Here is a 21,036-nt window from a genome sequence, read left to right on the forward strand (position 1 = left end):
TACCAATTGCCGAGTGCATATTTTATGGCCAGAACTATGCTGGTCTATGTACACTATTGTATAAGATCATTATAATAACGTGGAGAGCTCAGCATTATTTGACAAATGAGGAAACCAAGGCTCACATAAGGTAACACACTGGCTTGAAATCTGTCCAGCTATAAAAGTATGCCCGTAAAGTATGCCTCCCATCAGGGATGAGAAGGTGCAAGAGTTCACTGTAGATCATTCTTGCCTCCCTCCCATGCTGCCCAACAACTTACAGTCTAGTTTGGTTTCCCTGTCTCAGGATTAGGGAGGTTAAGATAGGAGATCTACGAGGCTGTGGTAAGAAAGAATAATTATGCACCATGAATTACCCAATTAGAGTCTGATTTCTACCTCAGTCTTATGGAAGTTTGATGAGGATGTGGCACTCCCTCAGATTCTCATCAACCTGGTTACATTGATCAAATCCAGTTTCTGGGGTACATCTGACCTCACAAATAAATTGTCACCACCATCACTCTACTACCACCACCACCTCTATCATCTCCACAACTTCCACCATCACCACCCCCATTACCACCACCACTACCACCACTACTACCATCAGCACCAGCAGGATCACCATCAACATAAACACCATCATCATACAACCACCACCATTACGATCGCTACTATACCTCCACAACCTTCATCAGCACTATCACTACCACCTCCACCACTGCCATGATGTCAACCACCACCATCACCACTACCACTATCATCATCTCCACCATAACTACTACCACCATTACCACCACCACCACCACAAGCATTACCACCTCTACCACCACCACCACCACCTCTACCACCATCACCACCACAACCACTACCACCACCATCATCTCCACCACAACCACTACCACCACCACCACCACCACCATCATCTCCACCACAACCACTACCACCACCACAACCACCATCATCTCCACCACAACCACTACCACCACCACCACCACCACCATCATCTCCACCACAACCACTACCACCACCACAACCACCATCATCTCCACCACAACCACTACCACCACCACCACCACCATCTCCACCACAACCACTACCACCACCACCACCATCTCCACCACAACCACTACCACCACCACCACCACCATCTCCACCACAACCACTACCACCACCACCACCATCATCTCCACCACAACCACTACCACCACCACCACCATCATCTCCACCACAACCACTACCACCACCACCACCACCATCTCCACCACAACCACTACCACCACCACCACCATCTCCACCACAACCACTACCACCACCACCACCATCTCCACCACAACCACTACCACCACCACCATCTCCACCACAACCACTACCACCACCACCGCCATCATCACCACAACTACTACCACCACTACCACCACCACCACCGCAAGCATTACCACCTCTACCACCACTACCACCACCACCACCACCACCTCTACCACCACTATCATCTCTATGACCACCACTATAACCGCCACCATGACCACCACCACCATCATCTCCACCACAACCATTACCACCACCACCACCTCTACCACCATCACCACCATCTCCACCACAACCACTACCACCACCACCACCATCTCCACCAACACCATCTCCACCACAACCACTACCACCACCACCACCATCTCCACCACAACCACTACCACCATCACCACCATCATCTCCACCACAACCACTACCACCACCACCACCATCTCCACCACAACCACTACCACCACCACCATCTCCACCACAACCACCACCACCACCATCTCCACCACAACCACTACCACCACCACCATCTCCACCACAACCACCACCACCACCACTATCATCATCTCCACCACAACCACTACCACCATCATCACCACCTGCACCACCATCTTCACCATCACTACCTCCCAAGAAGGCCTTCTATGAGCAAAATCTAAATTTGGGCGGCAAGGAAGAGTTTGGGTGAGAAGTAGGGCAATCAGATACATTAGCAAAGCCCTCGCGGGGATGAAATTCAACTTAGGACCCCATACATAAGCCCCTGAAGTAGTGAGTTTTTCCTTCTTTATGTCATCTGAGCAAGAGCCTCAGTCAAACCATATGCAATTTAAAGGCAAGAAGAGATAATGGAAAAAAAAAAAAAAAGTCACAGATGCTGCTCAAAAAAAGGACCACAGCATGGTATCCTCAGTAAGAAGGTGGGTCTTAGAGTCTGACAGACTTGGGTTTGGATCTGACTCTACCACTAACCACCTGAGCATCCCAGGGAAAGAACTTAAACCTCTCTGATCCTCAGCTTTCTCATCTGGAAAATGTGGATAATACCTGCCTCGAAGTTTTGTTGTAAGAATCTGTTGCAATCGCGTGAGTTCAAAGTCCAACGCCATGACCAGCACATGTTAAATTCTCAATGTTCTGTCGTATTATTAAACCCGGGATCACTGTAGAGCCCTCCCCTCCCCTGACAGCAGCTGGCAGCTCACAATCCTGAAGCCACTATAACCAGTAACCAGTTGCCATGGAATAGATTCTGACTCATGACAATCCCATGCCATGTGTGTCAGAGTAGAACTGTGCTCTGCAGGGTTTTCGATGGCTGGTTTTTTGGAAGTAGATCGCCAAGTCTTTCTTAGGTGCCTCTGAGTGGACTCGAACCTCTAACCTTTGGGTTAGCAGCCGAGTGCATAAATCATTTGTACCACCCAAGGACTTCAAAGCCACTAGAAGAGAATTTAACTCTGGAAAAAATCAAGACATTTGGAAATTTTAAAATGAAGATCTCTTGTGTGTGTGTATATATATACACACATATATAAATGCTGTAAATTACAACATGATCAGTTGTACAAAGGAGATACACTTCGTTAGAGATGTAATCACCCAAGAAAAAGGCATTGTTTGGTGTGACTGGGGCAATTGAATTCACATTGTAATTCATGTAAATTGACAAGACAAGCCCTCTTTTGCTCTTAGTCCTGCTTTCTCTTGTTTCTTTTATATAATTTTTTCTGTCCTTGGGTCAAAAAGGACAGTTCCCATACAGCATGGAATTTATTATCCTATAATCAAAGGACTCATCCCAGAGCTTAAACGGGGGCGTCTCTGTTTGAGCTGCAGCAAGAAGAAGAAAATAATGTTCAAAGTTTGATTGACCTTGACCTTCCTCCCTACCCAATGAAGGGGAAAATTCTTAGTTGCTCTGAAAGGGCTTTGCTAACTAGGAGTTCAGTGTACTGGGAAAGGAAGGGGCAGAAACCACCCAGAGAAGATAAACTAAAGGGCCCCTAAGTTTTCATCAGGAGCCCTGGTGGTGCAGTGGTTAAGCACTCATATGCAAACCGAAAGGTCAGTGGAGAAAGTCTGCTTACAGCCTTGAAAACCTTATGGGGCAGTTCTACTTTGTCCTCCTATAGGGTCACTGTGAGTTGGAACTGACTTGATGGCAATGGGTTTGGTTTTTGGGGGGTTAAGCTTTTACCAGTCAATGGCAAAGTGTGAAAAAGAAGAAAAATGTAATGGGTTGTTCATATAGGTAAGTGTATTCCATATCAAGGGCTGCCCTTGATGCCAAGATTCTGGGCTTTTTGTATTTATTGTTGTTAAAAGATCCTCTTCTTTGCAATGGAATAGGAATGAATGATGCCCCATTCTGCCAGCCTTTTTTCTCCTTCCTCTGCCAGCTAAAAAGATTCAGGCTATTGCCTGCCCAGCATCTTTCCATTCCCAGACTTCTGAGGAGGGTTCTGCATTTGCTGTAAAATTGCGGGGTGGGAAAGGGCTTTCTGATGCAGAGTTGAGAAAGGGAGGAAAATATCTGCACCAGGAAGAAGAATGGAAAAGGGAAAGGACTGAGGACGTAAGAGCATACACCAACCTACTTAGGAGAAAAGGAGTGCCTGGGTGGATACAGACAGTTAACGTGCTTGGCTGTCCACAGAAAGACTGGAGGTTCGAGACCACCCTGAGGCAACCTGGAAGAAAGGCCTGGCGATCTACTTCCAAAGAAATCAGCCACTGAAAACCCTGTGGAGCACCGTTCTGCTCTGACACACACGGGGTTGTCATGAGTCAGAACTGACTTGACAGCAAATGGTTTTAACATGGAAAACAGCTGAGGAGGAGGTGGTGACGAGAAATGACAGAGAAAGTAAAAAACATGCAGAAGGGAGTTGAGGGGAGTTGGGGTGTGTTTTAACGCCTGTGAAGCTCAGGAGAGTTGCAACAAAAGAAATTTGGGGAGGGGAAGATGAGAAAGAAGACGATTGTCCAGGCCCTGGTCCCTACTTATGTCACGTGAGAAGTAAAGAAAGGAACGCGTCGGCTGGGCTGAGCTATGTAGGTTATACTTCTTTAAAAGCAGCTTCACTTCAAAGCTGAAACTTTTTGGCCACGGTTTCAATCGAGTTACACATTTACAAATTGATAATAACAGCAGATACCCAATATTTCTTTTAATATTACTTAACTTGGCAAGAGAAGAAGCTGGCAGCAGCGTGTTGGTCTCCCAAACGAGTTTTAGAAATGCACTGTGACATTCCAAAGTTTACGAAGCGTTGCTTTGGCACAAGAAGTTGATTTATCTGCAAGGGTCATTCATTTTTTTTCTCCCCCCTGAATATAATGGGGTCTCTTCCTAGAAAAAAACTGGATGATATGCCAGTTTTGAATTTAAGTAAGATAAGCAACCTTTGAATATTTTAACACTGGTTAATGACATAAATACCTAAAAGACCCCAGGTATGGGAGACTTGGAAAGGTAAATTAACATTTAATGTTTGGGGAACTTCTGTGTGGCAGGCACAGGCTAAGATACTTTGCGTGCCTTTCTTAGGGTGTAGGGAAAGAAATAATGAATAGTTTCATAAAGGAGACATTTGTGGCTGATAAAATTTGTGGGAGGCGGAAGAGGAAGGAGCTCAAGGATGACTCCCAGATTTTTGTCTTGAATGACTGAGTTGACAATGGGGCATTCCCTGAGCTAAGGAATATTAGCCAACCCAGTTGCCATGGGGCCAATTCCAACTCATGGAGACCCCATATGTGTCAGAGGAGAACTGTGCTCTTTGCAATGGTTGCTTTTTCAGAATAGATTGACAGGGGTTTCTTTTGAAGCACATCTAAGTGAACTCAAACTTCCAACCTTTTGGTTAGTAGCCCAGAGTGTTAACCGTTTGTCCCACTCAGAGACTCACTATGTTACAGAAGAAAAAAACTGGGGGAATAGGGAAAAAATAGTAAGTTCCATTTTAGACCTGTAGACTTTCAGCTGTCAGAGAGATACCTAAGTGCCAATGTCCAGCAACTTTCCGGACAGATGGATTTGAAATCCAGCAGAGATATTGGACAACAGATGTGGATTTAGACATCAACAATATAGGCAGTCCTAGAGAAGATTTAACTTTTCATCCAGCCCCATCCAACCATCTTACTACCTTCATTTCCTCTCCAAGTTTGGAAGTTGTTATGGATTAAAATGTGTCCCCCAAAAATGCTGTTGTTGTTGTCAGGTGCTGTCGCCTTGGTTCTGACCCTCTGTACAACAGAACGAAACCCTGCCTGGTCCTGTACCATCGTCGTGATGGTTATCATGCTTGAGCCCATTGCTGCAGCCACTGTGTTAATCCATCTTGTTGAGACTCTTCCTCTTTTTCACTGACCCTCTACTTTACTAAGCGTGATGTCCTTCTCTAGGGACTGGTCCTTCCTGATAACATGTCCAAGGAATGTGACAGGAAATCTCGCCATCCTTGCTTCTAAGGAGCTTTCTGGCTGTACTTCTTCCAAGACAGATTTGTTTGGTTTTTTGGCAGTCCATGGTATATTCAATATTCTTTGCCAACACCATAATTTGAAGCTGTCAATTCTTCGGCCAATTCCTCACATGTCTGCAGTCCCCCACACGTCTGTCAGTTTGTCGTACTGTGGGGGCTTGCATGTTGCTGTGATGCTGGAAGCTATGCCACCAGGATTCAAACACCAGCAGGGTCACCCGTGGTGGACAGGTTTTAGCTGAGCTTCCAGACTCAGAAAGACTAGGAAGAAGGACTTGGTGGTTTACTTCTGAAAAAAATTCGCCAGTGAAAACCTTACGAACAGCAGCAGAACATTGTCTGATACAGTGCTGGAAGATGAGCTCCCCCCCAAAAAAATATGTGTAGTAAATCCTAACCCCTGTCCCTGTGGTTACAATCCCATTTGGGAACAGGTTTTCTTTGTTATGGTAATGAGGCTGGATTAGTGTAGGGTGTGTCTTAAGTCAATCTCTTTTGAGATATAAAAGAGATTAAACAAGCAAGTTAACAAGCAGAGAATGGGGGAAGACAGCTGCCACACCACAGGAAGATCACCAAGAAACCAAGGAACAAGGACTGTCCTCCAGATCTGACAGAGAGAAAGCCTTCCCATAGAGCCAGCTCCCTGAATTCAGACTTCTAGCCTCCTAAACTGTAAGAAAACAAATGTTTGTTAAAACCACCCACCTACAGTATTTCTGTTACAGCAGCACTAGATAACTAACACAGATGTCTTATCCATTTCCAAGGGTTTCTGATGAAAAAGTAAACCCTCCTCCAGAGGAGTTAATCTCTTCATTTAACTCTCAGCAGGTAATCTAGAGAATAATAGTAACTATCACCAAGATGTACACGACTTTACGGTTTTGAAAGCAGTTTTACATACTAGATCCCATTTCTGTAATAGGATTCTCTGGGTTGCAAATGACAGAGGGCCAATTCAAACTAGCTTAAGCAAAAATGGCATGTATCGGGTGGTGTGTCAGTTCAGATCCTCCCGTAAGCAGATACCAAGACAACGAAGAGATTACTGGGGAGATGCCGGCAAAGGATAAAGGACGAAGATGCAGGAGTAGGCAGAGAAGCCTTCAGACTGTGACACAGGTCTGACACCTGGGGAAGGAGAGAGGGAAGGAAGGAGGATTGGGCAGGAAGAGTCTCAAACTGTAGGGCAGCTCCAAGAAAGTCTTAGTGGGGCCAATGCAGAGCCCCACTGCAGATTCCCCACTAAAGGAGTCCCACTTCGGGCAGAAATGGCCCTGCTCTGGAACCTCCATGATGCTAAGTCACTGGCTGGGAGCAGCTCAGGGAGACTGTGGCTTCTAACTCAAAGTTGCAGCAGTTGAAGGCTTCCAACTGTGCTACTCACAGCAGAGAGATCTGAGTGGCCCATCTCCATGGATGCCCCAGGTAGCTGAGAAAGAAGCTTTAGGTATAGCTAGACCAAAAGCTGCAAAGTAGAATATGCCATTAGAATTGTCTCTTTTTTTATTCTCATTTCTCTCTCTCTCTCTCTGCATTTCTCATATCTTCTTTCCTCTACATTGGCTTCATATGTCTTCTGGGCTCAACTGACATGAAAGCAAAGACGGGCCCCAACAGCACCACATTTAGGTTACCCCTAGGGCTCATGATTTCTAAAGGAGGGAAACCCACTCCCTCCCAGCCTTCATCCTGATCTCAGCAAAGGGCTCTGATTGGCCCTGCTGGAGCCCATGTCCACCAATCCACTGATTCAAGGGGATGGGACTTCTCTAAATGGCCAATCTTAACAGGGGAGGAGAGCAGGGCCCTCTAACTGAACCCAGCACCACCACCACAAGACTGGCCCGGAGCAGAGAAGGGTAATCCAGGAGGCAGGATAGTCAAGAAAAGTAACAAATGTCCACGATGACCTTCGAGGTAGGTGAGAAACCAGGGAAAGGCAGATTCTTCAGCGGGGAGAGCTCAAGATACAGGCTAGGTGAGTATCATTTTATTTTTTGGTTAGTTTGGCCAAAATTCCTAAGGTTGCATTTTTTTTTTTTTTAGCCACTGGCTTAGGTGTAAGAACAAGGATAAATTTCCTTAAAACTAACTGTAATTTTTTTTTTTTCAGAAAAAATATGTTAGTGAGAAGTGTCAGAAAAGCAGGGGGATATCAAAATTTAAATTCAATAGCGTTAGTTGCCATTGAGTTGGCTCTGAGTCATAGTGGCTCTGTCTTGTATAACAGACTGAAACGTTGCCCAGTCCTGCACCATCTTCATGATGGTGGTATGTTTAAGTCCATTGTTATAGCCACTGTGTGTTCTGAGTACCATCTAACCCAGGAGGCCCATCTTCCAGCACTGTATTGGCCAATACTCTGTTATGATCCACAGGGTTTTCACTGGATAATTTTTAGAAGTATATTGCCAGGCCTTTCTTTCTAGTCTGTCCTTAGTCTGGAAGCTCCAATGAAACCTGTCCACCATGGATGACCATGCTGAAATGTGAAATACCGGTGGCATAGCTTCTGGCATCATAGTAACACAACAGGCCACAACAATAAGACAAACTGATAAATGGGTGGTAGAAACATCAGTAGTAGTAGTTGGTATTTCCAAATGACATATTTTCCAGATTAAATACATGGGCTGTGGAATTCTCCTTTCATTTCTACTACCTTCTACCTGCATAACCTTGGCTGATAACCTCCTTGCTTTCTTCTCTCAAAACAGGGGGAGGGGAATCTATTTATAAAATCATTGTAAGAATTAGCTGAAGTCATGAATGTAAAGCACCTAGCACAAGGCCTGGAACTTACTAAGGGCTCAGTAAGTTTGTGTCTGATATTATTAAACCCAGACAATTTCATGCACTTCAGGTATTGTTGGCTTTCTGCCCTCTGAACACCAGTCAGCTATGCCAGCAAACCTGAGAAATCCCTTGGCTTCATAATCCAATAATCCCATGGCGTCCTAAGAGGGAAAGGAAAGTGTTCCAAGCCCAATGGGTTATTTTTGGAGATGAAACATCATCACATTATTTGCAGAAGAAAAAGGGATGGGGAGGAGGGTGGCTCTTCGTGTTATCCTATTCCTACAGTTAATTGCGCCTGGGGGAAGGTTCCATTAGACAGAGAGAGAAGTTTCAACATCCTAGCACACAAAGCACCTTTACAATTGCCCTTGATTTATTACATCTCTGGGGCTGTCTTCTAGCTTCAACCACAATCCGTTTTGGTCTGCCTATGTTTCTGCTTGTGTAGATTCAAGGGCATGGCCACAGGCCTGGAGGGGAAGAAGGGTCCCAGGGATTTTACATGATCTGCTGCTCTTAGACAGGCCCCCCCAGTTGAAGCCAGGAGGACATTCCAAATTTCTTCTGAGTCCTTCACATCAGCCTTTGTTTCTCGAATATTCTAGAAGCTAATCTGGCTAACGTGGTTATTAGGAAGAGACTTCAAAAAAGAAAGCAAAGATGACAAAGAGCTCTTCTTTGGAGACCATAAGTCACAGCCATGCTGGCTGGCAGAAGGTGACAAAGCTTTGGCTTTCTCTTTGGCCAGATGTGATAAAGTAAATGGTGAAGGAGAAAGTGCTCCCTGGATAAATGTTGGCGGGAGGAACCCACTGTTAACTTGGGCAGAGGGTTCTGAGTTTTGCGCTTAAATTTCCCATGTAGAACCTGCACAGAGAGATGCCTGGCTATGCTCAAACCAACTTCTTTGTGGTCCTGGCAGGATAAAATGAAGAGCTGGCATGTCTTTTGATAGGAGGTTAGGTCTAGACAGCACTGTCTAAGCTCATGGCATTAAAACACAGAATTAGTCCTACAATTTCGGGGTGATTATTATGGAGTCCCTGGGTGGGGTAAATGGTCAAGCACTTGGCTATTAATGAAAGGGTTGGTGGTTTGAGTCCACCCAGAGGCTCCTCAAAGGAAGGCCTGCCAATCCACTTCTGAAAGTGCAACCATCGAAAACCCTACAGAGTACAGTTCTACTCTGACACACATAGGTTCACCATGAGTTGGAATCCACTTGATGGCAACTGGTTTTTACTGACTATCATGTGTTAGACTATGTCCCTCATTTAACCCAAGATACAATGGTAAAAGGGAGGTAGTATCATAAGCCCCATTTTTTTAAATGAGGAAACTGAGGTTCCAAAAACAGAAGCAAAATGACCCATCAACTCCACTCCTAGTTATATACCCAACAGAAATGACTGCGTATGTCACAAAAAGATAAGCACAAGAACACTCACAGCATTTTTATTTACAATATCCAAACACCTATAAACACAACAGCACAAACACCTATCAACAGAAGAATGGATGAATGCATTGCAGTATATTCCTACAATGGAATACTAAATGAAAGTAAAAAATAAACTCCTGCTACACACAATAACATGGATGAATCTCACAGATGTTACATTGGGTAAAAGAAATCGTACATAAAAGAGCACAGATGGTATGATTCCCTTTATGTGAATTTTGAGGACAGACAATGGAAGATGGAAGTCAGAGAATATCACCTCTTGATGGGGGTGTATATTGGGAAGCAACATAAGAGAGCATCACATGGTGCTATATCTTGATCTAAGGAGCTCTAATGGCACAGTGGTTAAGCACTGGGCTACTAACCAAAAGGTTGGCAGTTCAAACCCACCCAGCAGCTTTGCAGGAGACCCAGTAATCTGCTTCTGTAAAAATTACAGCCTAGAAAACCCTGTGGGGCAGTTCTACTCCATCACCACATGGGCATTGTTATGAGTTGGAATTGACTCAACAGCACCCAACAATGACAACAACATATCTTGATTTGGGTGGTGGTGACATGCATACATGTACATATATACTATCGATTAAGCATGTAAGATTAGTGCGCTCTATGCACTTTACTTTTTGTAAGTCATGCCTAAGTAATCCTGGAAGGAGGGAATAAATCAATGAAGAGGGGAAAGAAGGAAGGAAGGAGGGAGAGGAAGTGAGAGGGAGGGATTGCCAGAAGAACGAACAAATCTGTCTTGGAAGAAATACAGCCTGAGTGCCCTTTACAAATGAGGGTGGCGAGACTTAGTCTCACAGACTTTGGACATGTTATCAGAAGAGACCAGTTGCTGGAGAAGGACATCAGGCATGGTAAGGTAGAGGGTCAGACAAGCAAAGGGACTTGCTGAAAGTCCTACAGATCTGCCTGGATTCAGAGTCTATTTTCTTTACTACTGGACTATTCTGCCCCATGGCTGGGTTTATATTGACTGTTGAACAAATATCTGTTGATGGATGTGTGTCTGTTTATGGAAACTTAGCCGTATTAGCTCACTGGCATTCAAGATTTAGATCCCGGTGAATTCCCCATGACCTTTCCTGCCACCCCTTTCAATATCCCTCGTGGTTCTTGATGAGGAAAATTTAGGTTCAGCAGGGCTATAATGAGCTTCTACTGAAGGCCGAAGTTTCGTGGTGAATCTGGCCTCTTGTTCTCAGGCCATCATCAAGGGAATGTGGACAAGAAGAATAGAGACAGGTATTGATCCTTGTTCATTATTTAAATGCATATGGCGGCAGGAAGCTCTGCTCAATAAAGCCCTGACAGAGACGCCTCAGACCTGAGTGATGGCCCCAGTAACACCCACTGGCTCCTCAAGGGACCTGAGACTCAGTTTCCCCAACTCAAAGAATAGGAGTGTTGACAGGCTCATCCAGTCAAACAAGATGGCCTGGAAGGCTGTTTTGGTTACACTTATAATGTGCCAAGGATACTCTGATATTTTTGTTCTTGTACCATGGGGGAAGAATTTTGTAATTTTCTCCTACTAAGTTTAATTTTGGAGCCCTGGTGGCACAGTGGTTAAGTGCTCGGCTGCTAACCAAAAGGTCAGTGCTTTGAGCTCCATGGGAGAAAGAGGTGGCAGTCTGCTTCTGCAGAGATTACATCCTTGGAAACCCTATGGGGCAGTTCTACTCCGGGATTTTTTTTTTTTTTTTTTTTGAATTGGTTTGATTTCAAAATCAGAGTATCTAAAATCTTGTGGCTTTGTTCGAATTTCAAGCTGTTCATAGCACTGGCATAGTGGTTAGAAATTCCAACCCTGGAGAGATGAATTCGTGCTCACACCCTCATTCTGCTGCTTGCCAACTCGTGAGCTTGGGCAAGTCGCTTCACCTCTCTGAGGCTGAATTTCAGCTTCTGAAATTAACATAGTATTCATATATACCTGATTGTTAACAGCCCTCATATTCTAACTAGTCCTGTATAGGGTAGCAATATAACTTAGTAATAACCAGCCAACTCCACTGTCCTTATAAGCTAACTCAAGCTATTTGCTGGAAGCAGCTCAGGGGAAGTGTGGTCTCCACGCAAATGCAGCGGTGGACCTGGAGGGAAGGTAGCTGAGGCTACTGATCAACAATATTCCTATAGCAGGAGATCTGAGTGGCACATTTTCATGGCCACTAGACTGATAAACTTCCCCTGACCTGAAATATCTACTGTGTGCTTGAAAATGTGCTAGTTGCTGAGGATGTAATGATGATTAAGATAGACACAGTTTCTGTTCTCAAAGTCTAATGAAAATATTGACATATATGTAATATATGTAAATGTATGCCACATAATATTAACATAAAATATATTATTTAAATGAGCTGATATATATGCATATTAAAAAAAAAAAAAACTTTGCCATTGAGTCAATTCTGACTCATAGCGACCCTATAGGACAGAGCAGAACTGCCCCATAGGGTTTCCAAGCGGCTGGTCGATTAGAACCACTGACCTTTTGAATAGCAGTTGTAGCTCTCAACCTCTGCACCACCAGGGTTCCATATATGCATATACTAAAATATAATCTCAAGCCAAGATAAATAAATGTTCAAAGAGAAAGGAGCACACTTTTATGGAGGTAGAAAACAAAGTCACCTGACATAGGCCAAGGGTCAGGGGATACATCCCTGAACTGGTGTCCCTTAAGCTAAGATCAGAATGAAGAATAGGAATAGGCAATGGCAAGTGGAGGGGGAGATGATTTCAGACAGATGGAACAGCACGTGCAAAGTCCTGTTGTGGGAGGAGAATGGCACTTTCAAGGAAAGCAAACCAGAGCGCCTGCAGCCCAGGAGGCAAGGGGACAGTGTCACAATACACAGCTGGAGAAGGAGGCAGGGGAGCAGCCCAGGCAGGGTAAACATTGTGGAAGATCCTCATTTTTATTCTTAGAGCAATGGAAAACCATTGATGGGTTCTATGTGAGAGATGACATGTCAGGGTTAGTGTTTCAAAAAGACCGCTGTGACTAATGTGGAGGTTGAGAATGGGACAGCACAGACATAAGAGGAAATTAGGAGGTTGCTGCAGTGGCCCAGACAAGAAATGATGGTAAGCTGGACTAGGATATTGGTGATGTGAATATAGAATGGAAACCCAAAGCCCACTGCTGTCAAGTCGATTCCGATTCATAGCGACCCTACAGGACAGAGTAGAACTGCCCGATAGAATTTCCAAGGAGCATCTGGTGGATTCGAACTGCAGACCTCTTGGTTAGCAGCCATAGCACTTAACCACTATGCCACCAGGGTTTCCAGAGAATGGAAAGAGAGTACATAATGGGACAAATATATTGGGTGGGGGCTGGAGATGACAACTTCAGCTTTGAACATATTATGTTTTTAGTGCCGTTAAGATACCCAAGTGGAAATGTTTAAAAGGCAGCTGGATATATGCTCTGTTGCTCAAAGGAGTGGCCTAGGAGAAAGATGTAAATTTTGAAGCCACCAGTATATAGTGGAAGCAGTAGTCAAGAAATCAAATGACATTGCATTGGGCAAATCTGCTGCAAAAAACCTCTAAAAAGTGTTGAAAAGCAACGATGTCACTTTGAGGACTAAGATGTACCTGACCCAAGCCATGACATTTTCAATGACCTCGTATACATGCAAAAGCTGGACAATAAATATGGAAGATCAAAGCACTGATGCCTTTGAATTATGGTGCTGGTGAAGAATACTGACTATGCCAAGGATTGTTAGAAGAATGAACAAGTCTGTCTGGGAACAAATACAGCCTGAGTGCTCCTCGGAAGTGAGAATAGTGAGACTTAGTCTCACATACCTTGGACATGTTATCAGAAGGGATCAGCTGCCCGAGGAGGACGTCATGCTTGGTAAGATAGAGGGTCAGTGAAAAAGAGAAAGACCCTCGATGAGGTAGACTAACACAGTGGCTGCAACAGTGGGCTCGAACATAGCAATAATGGTGAGGATGGCACAGGACTGGGCAGTGTTTTGACTGGGTAGTGTTACGTAGGGTTGCTGTAAGTCGTAACTGACTCAACAACCACAACAACAATAGTATATAGACGGCATTGAATCCATGAGAGTGAGTGAAGTCATCTAAAGGGAGGACGCAGGGTAAGAAGAGAAGAGGGCCTATGAGGAAGCCTTGAGGACCTCCAACATACTGGCTGGGCAGAGGAGGAAGAATGCAAAGGAATGGTGACAAAGCAGCCAGAAAAATAGGATAAAAATGGGAGATTATTAAGCTAAAGCCCAGTGAGGAAGTTATGTCAAGAGAAGAGAGTGTTTAATTGTATTAAATGCTGCTGGCAGGTCATGTAACAGAAGAACTAAAAACACTCACTGGATGGTCAAGTACGATGAGGACTGCAACACACCACTGGATTTAGCAATCATGGAGGTCCTCTGGGACTCTATGGAGACAGGTTTGGGTGGAGAGGTGGGAATGTGAGCCATCCTGGAGCGGGCTAAGATCGGGAGGTGGAAAAATAGAGACATTACTGTAGAGAATTCTATCCCAAAGTTGAAACTTATATCTATACCCTTGATTTTAAGAGCCTGAGGAAGTATGCATTATGCTTCTATTATTCCATGTGTGGTTCTGAAAAGGGACATAAATAAACTCTCTCAGTAGATTTTTCTATCTTACTTTGAGGCTTGAACCTCACTTTCTGATGAGTTCAAACCCAATAGAATGTGGAGCTTTGAATGGGTAAGTCACACATACACGCATTCATTCACACACACACGGATAAGCACGCACACACATTTTAAGAGGCTTATGCGCAAGCTCATAATTCTTCCTGGACATCAAATGGGTCTTTATAGGCTCCATTTTGATGACCTAAGTATACTGCAAATTAAACAGAAACATAAGGATTACATTTCCCTCGAAATACCAGGGCTTTGAGGAAAAATAAGGGGAAAGAAAGAAATGCCTGGATGGTCACGCTGCGGTTTTTTCTTCCCTTCATGATTCTAAAACTTGCAAATGCAGTCTCACAGAGCCTGCCAAGCCCATGTGACATCAGCCACCACATCCCACCAACGCCTTCCCCTAAAGCATCTTCTCCATGCTGTCCTCTCCAGACAAGAAGGAAGTGGGATGACAGGTCAGTCTGCTCATGTATTAATGAGTGGAAGCAGAGCCTTAGAGGAAGACATTCAGACACAACACCCCTTGTTTTCATCTGAGAGCCATGTCTTCATGATAAATGGGGAGTGGCCAAGCCTGGATAATGAGAGTACCATCTTGCACATCTCTAGCTCTTTCGCAATAGGCCTTGGTAGCGGACAGCTGCTGTTCTAGCCTGGCCAGCCTCCATTTTCCCCTTTAGGGGGGTGCTCCTCTCCCCTAGTCCATGTGGTTAAGATAGGAGCTCACCCTAGTCCTGGTTCCTATAGTAGGCATGTAAAGAGATCCTGCCAATCAAAACAAGGGTACCACTAAACAGTGACTGGTTCAGGGGTGGATACATGACAACTGGCAGCCAATCAGAGCAGTAAGACTTAATTCCAAGTCTTTTGCTGGAACTGCTGGGAAGAGAGGAGCTCCCTTTTTAGCATACTTCAAGTTGGGAGGATAATGTATGAATACGGGGTACCATCTTGTCACATTAGCATGAAAAGAAAGTTTGCCTGAGAATGAAGCCAACACAGGGAAAAGCAGAACCAAAGAATGAACAAAATAAAACTGAGTCCTGATTATATCATTTGAGCCTCTGGATCCAGCCACACCTAAATTCAAATCTATTACTGATTTTCAAGTAACTTGAGCCTACAAATTCCTTTTTACTTAATCCTGTTGACGTGGGATGCTGTTGCCTTCAACTGAGAGTCCTTACTGAGCCAGCCTTATTTTAGATGCCAACATTATGAGATACCAGTAATTTGGAAACTATTTCCATTTTACCCATGGAATAACAACAATAACAATCCTTCACATCTCAGCAGTATTTCATGCTTTCCAGGATGTCTTCATCAAGGGTGGATATTCAGAGTGACCATCCTAGTTGTTTACAGCCAACATCTGTCCAACATCTGTTCCAAGTGGTCCATCACCAGACCCTACTGATTGCTACATATTTTGAGTATCACCTCTGCTTTCACCTGCATGATCCCATTATACCGCAAACTGAAGTGGGAGGAAAGACTGGTGCCACAAAGCCCATTTCATTAAAAAAAAAAAAATTTCATAGATAAGCAAAATACGACTCTGAAGTGGCTTCTCCAAGCTACAAAGTACTAGTATGTCCGTTTTATAGATGAGTAAACGAAGCTTAGAGAAGGAGTGTAAATTGCCCAAGGTCGCACAGAGCATAGATGGTGGAACTGGAGATACACATCGGGGTAGACACAAATCCGTTGTCAAGGCTGTGCTCTTAACCACTGCAGTCACTTAGGCCATGAGTCTGCACACGTGGGCTCCATAAAATCACGTCCCCAACAACATCACACCATCCTGACCACAGACAAGCCCATGTTAGTGCCTAGTGGGATCATGTGTTCTGTCCTCCTCCCTTCTCACCAGGTGACATCAACAATCAAGTCTCAGAAACCTGAAAATTAACTCTTATGTTAACCACACACCTACCACCAAGGGACAGATTCGGGGGTACTTAGGAAAAAAAAAAAACTTTTTTTTTTTAATTTTTTTTTTTAGTCCTGAAAATATGCATTCTCCAACGTCTGGAGTAAATACAATTCTGAAAGTGAAAATGAATAAATAAAAACTCTTAGACTGCGACTGGGGCTTACTCCCCAGTTTCCTGAGATGCTGGGTTTTATTTCAATTTTCTGAGACATCTAAGACTCCCAGTCTCAAAGTCCAGTTCTCTGCCTCCATAGGCTCTGTTTAAAAACCCAAAAAATTAGGAGGGTGAAAAAAGCAAAGATAAAAACGAAACCCCACATACACCTAATGCCATATTTTAAATACATCTCTGTAACGTTGGACGGTGACCAGACACTCTCCCATCCTGATTCAAGGAGCCCTTGTTTATTTAACTGATACATAATAAGCCAATTTTCTTTTACCTTTAACCTCTTAAAACACTCTGTGGTTTTCATAGATTTCCTTTTCACATGTACAGTAATACCCGCTTCCGTTTTCATTACATATAAAAGCTGTACACTTTCCATCAAGCCTCTACTTTTTTTTCAAACAGATTCCATTTCAGAGTATGAGATGGACTGAGTCAAATCTCTCACCCCAAGCTAAAGAATTTTTTTTTCCCTTTGTCTTTATTTGGATCAGTGTTGCTGTTGTTAGGTGCCATCTAGTCGGCTCTGACTCATAGTGACCCAACGTATAAGAGAACAAAACGCTGCCCGCCTGGTCCTGTGCCATCCTCACAATCATTGCTGTGTTTGAGCCCATTGTTGCAGCCACTGTGTCAATCCATCTCATTGAGAGCCTTCCTCTGTACAGTCAGGATAAGTTGAGCATTGAGGTGGTAACAAACCAAACCAAACCCATTGCTGTCAAGTCGATTTCTGACTCATAGTGACTCTACAGGACGGAAGAGAACTGCCCTGTAAGGTTTCCAACACTGTAATTTTTATGGAAGCAGCCTGCCACATCTTTCTCCCACAGAGCAGCTGGTGGGTTCTAACCACTGAACTTTCGGTTAGCAGCTGAGCCTTTAACCACTGCATCACCAGAGCTCCTTTGGCAGTAACAAACAGCCCCCAATTTCAAAAGACCTCAAAACAGCAAAGCTCTGTTTCTCATTTGCACTCCATTTCTACTGCAGGTTATTTGCAGGCTCTGCTTCCCTCACGTGTTTACTGTGTCCCCCAGCTGCCTATCTAATACCTGCCCACATCAGGCACTCAGTAAATGCTCACCCAAGTGAATGGAGCTGGACGATGTTCAGAGTCCTGTTCTAGGTCGGGAGCCCTGGGGTGCGGTCATTAACAAGCTCGGCTCCTAACCAGAAGGCTGGCGGTCAAAAATCCACCAGCTGTTCCACCGGAGAAAGATGTGCCAAAATCTGTATCTGTTAAGGTCACAGCCTTGGAAACCCCGTGGGGAGGTTCTAGCCTGTCCTGTAGGGTCACTATGAGTCGCAATCTACTGGATGGCAACGGGTTTGGTTTTTCTAGGTTCTAGGTAGAAATGAGGACTTGAAAGGAAAAGGCCTTCGTCTTGTGCCTGAAAAAAAATCTACCAAAAGCTGCCGCACCTAGGCATAAAAGGCTGACCCAGAAGTTAACAACAAAGTTGTGACATTTCCCTCTTCTCCTCCACGAAGCAGTTTTACAAGCAGCTCAGGGAGTCTGTCTCACTCCGTTAAATGTGGCACGCCTGCTTGCCAGCCCCCAGGAAAGACTCTCATCCCCTGGGCCTCTTTTATTTCCAAGTCCAGCCTGGAAAAAAAAAAAATGTGCATGTAGAAAGTCCTGTAATTACCAGATCTGATTTTCATTTGAACTTTTCCTCTCTGACATCACTGCAAAGTTCTACAGTCAATGGCAGCCTGTGAGGCCCCAGAGTGTCTGTGATAGAGACTCTGCTGGTGTGTGTGTGTTTGAGTGTGTAAATATGCACACGACTGAACTGTGTGGAGTTGTGTGTGTAAGCGTGTTAAATGTGTGCACGACTGAACTGTGCGGAGTTGTGTGTGTGCGTATAAATGTGTGCATGACTGAACTGTGTGGAGTTGTGTGTAAGTGTGCACGACTGAGCTGTGTGGAGTTGTGTGTAAGTGTGCACGACTGAACTGTGTGGAGTTGTGTGTAAGTGTGTAAATGCATGCACAACTGAACTGTGTGGAGCTGTGTGTGTGTAAATGTGTGCATGACTGAACTGTGTGGAGTTATGTGTGTGCAAGTGTTGTATGGATGTGTCTGAGTCACTGTGAGTATGTAAACGAGTGTGTAGGGGATATCTGTATATGTTTGTGTATATGTGAGTGTGTGAATGAGTGTGGGATATAAATGAATGTGTTTGGGATATATGTATGCGTGTCTGTATATTGTATCCATGAATGAGTGAGTGTATATATGTGAATAAGAATAGGGTTATGAATGAATGTGGGGTAGTGTCTGTGTGCATGTGTGTCAGTGTATGTGGGTGAATGTGAGGGTGTATCTGTGTACCTTCAAATAAATGTGTGTGTGAATGTGTATGTGTGTAGGTGAGTGAATATGTGAATGTGCATGTGAGTAGGTGTGTTTGTGGGTATATGAGTGAACGTGAGCGTGTGTGTGTACATTAGCAAGAGCTTTACAAGCTGGGGTGGTGTTTGTAAGGACGTAGTGTCAGGCAAGAGGGGAAGGAAGAGAGGAGACGGCGAGCAGTTAGGTGAGCATAAAATCACAGGGAGGCCTCGACTCTCTAGGCGTGAGGCGTTGTGTGGGAAAGGAGACTTCCATATAGGAAAGCAGAGATGTGAGTGCACATTGAAGGTAGGAGGACTTGGAGTCAACCTCAGAGAAGGAAGCCAAGGAGCCAGGCCTAGTAAGCAACTGCTGCTAAATTTGTGAAGAGAGCAATTTGATGTGAGAAGCACGGAACATGATGTTTATTTGGGATGGTAGAGCCTAGAAAGGCTTCCAGGGAAGAGTGTGCCTGAAGTATTAGTGGGTGGGGCCCTTCAGGGTGGGATCCAGGTCTTATTTCTAGTGTAATGATTAAGCCCAGGAGCCCTGAAGGTACAGTGGTAAAGAGCTACAATGACTAACCAAAAGGTCGGCAGTTTAAATCTACCAGCTGCTCCTTGAAAATCGTATGGGGCAGTTCTAGTCTGTCCTATAGGGTGGCTATGAGTTAGAATCGACTTGATGGCAACGGGTTTTTTTCTTTTGTTGATTAAGACCAGGAACTCCAGAGCCAAACTTCTAGGGTTTAAATCCCAGCTCTGCTGCATGGTCTTAGGCAAACTGGTTAACCTCTCTCTGTCTCAGGTTCTTTATCTGTAAAATGGGGAATATAGTACAACTTGTCTCAGGGGCCTGTCAACGAAGGTTAAATGAGTTAATAAAGAGCTTAAAATGTCTGGTCATTTAAGAGTTAATTATCATCATCATCTTCATTACTATCACATCCCCAGCATTAACCACAGTGTTGGCTATAAACGAAACTGGCATCTAACATCTGTTTGTTGATTGAATGAGTACTGTAGTTTTACCTGGATAAGTCAATCTTCCATCCTGAGGCTCTCACACTCTTTTTCTGACTCCTTGTGATCTTTCCCTTGCCTAGCTCCATTTCACCCATCCTTCTGGTTTCCACTAAAACTCTAGTAGCTCCAGGGAGCCTGCCCTGACCGCTCCTGCCCTACTAGACACATATGTCCCATGGCACCCTGCCTTTCACTGTAAGTATTTATTAAACATCTGTCTTTACTACTTGGCTGGATATTCTACCAGGTCAGGGCCTTTGTTCTGTTCACTGCTGGAAACCCAGTGCCCAGAACAGTGCCTAGTACAAAGAAGATGTCCAATGCATATTTAATAAAGGAATGTATGCATGGATGGATGGATGGATGGGTGGATGGGTAGATGGGTGGGTGGGTGGATGGATGGATGGATGGGTGGGTGGATGGATGGATGGGTGGGTGGATGGATGGATGGGTGGGTGGATGGATGGATGGGTGGGTGGATGGATGGATGGATGAATCATATAATAGTGCTACTCAAATTTTAATACGCAAGCAAATCACCCAGGGATTGTGTTAAAATGCAGACTCTGGGAATCATGTCAAAATGCTGGTACTCCTAGGACTCTGCTTTTTAAACAAGCTCCAGGTGATACTGATGATGCTGGTCCACAGACCACCTTTTGAGTAACTGGGTCCTAGAGTATACATTTGCTTGAGGATTTAGAAAACACAATTATTTTTATCCCATATTAATATGGTTGTTCTATGGAGTACAAGAGTTTTTAAAGATAAAACCCAAGATGTTGAAGAAATATATAAAACCACACCCCCAGGCCCATCAGGGGTTCCTGTTCACAACTCTC

This window comes from Loxodonta africana, chromosome 19, assembly GCF_030014295.1.
Source record: "Loxodonta africana isolate mLoxAfr1 chromosome 19, mLoxAfr1.hap2, whole genome shotgun sequence".
Lineage (NCBI taxonomy): Eukaryota > Metazoa > Chordata > Mammalia > Proboscidea > Elephantidae > Loxodonta > Loxodonta africana.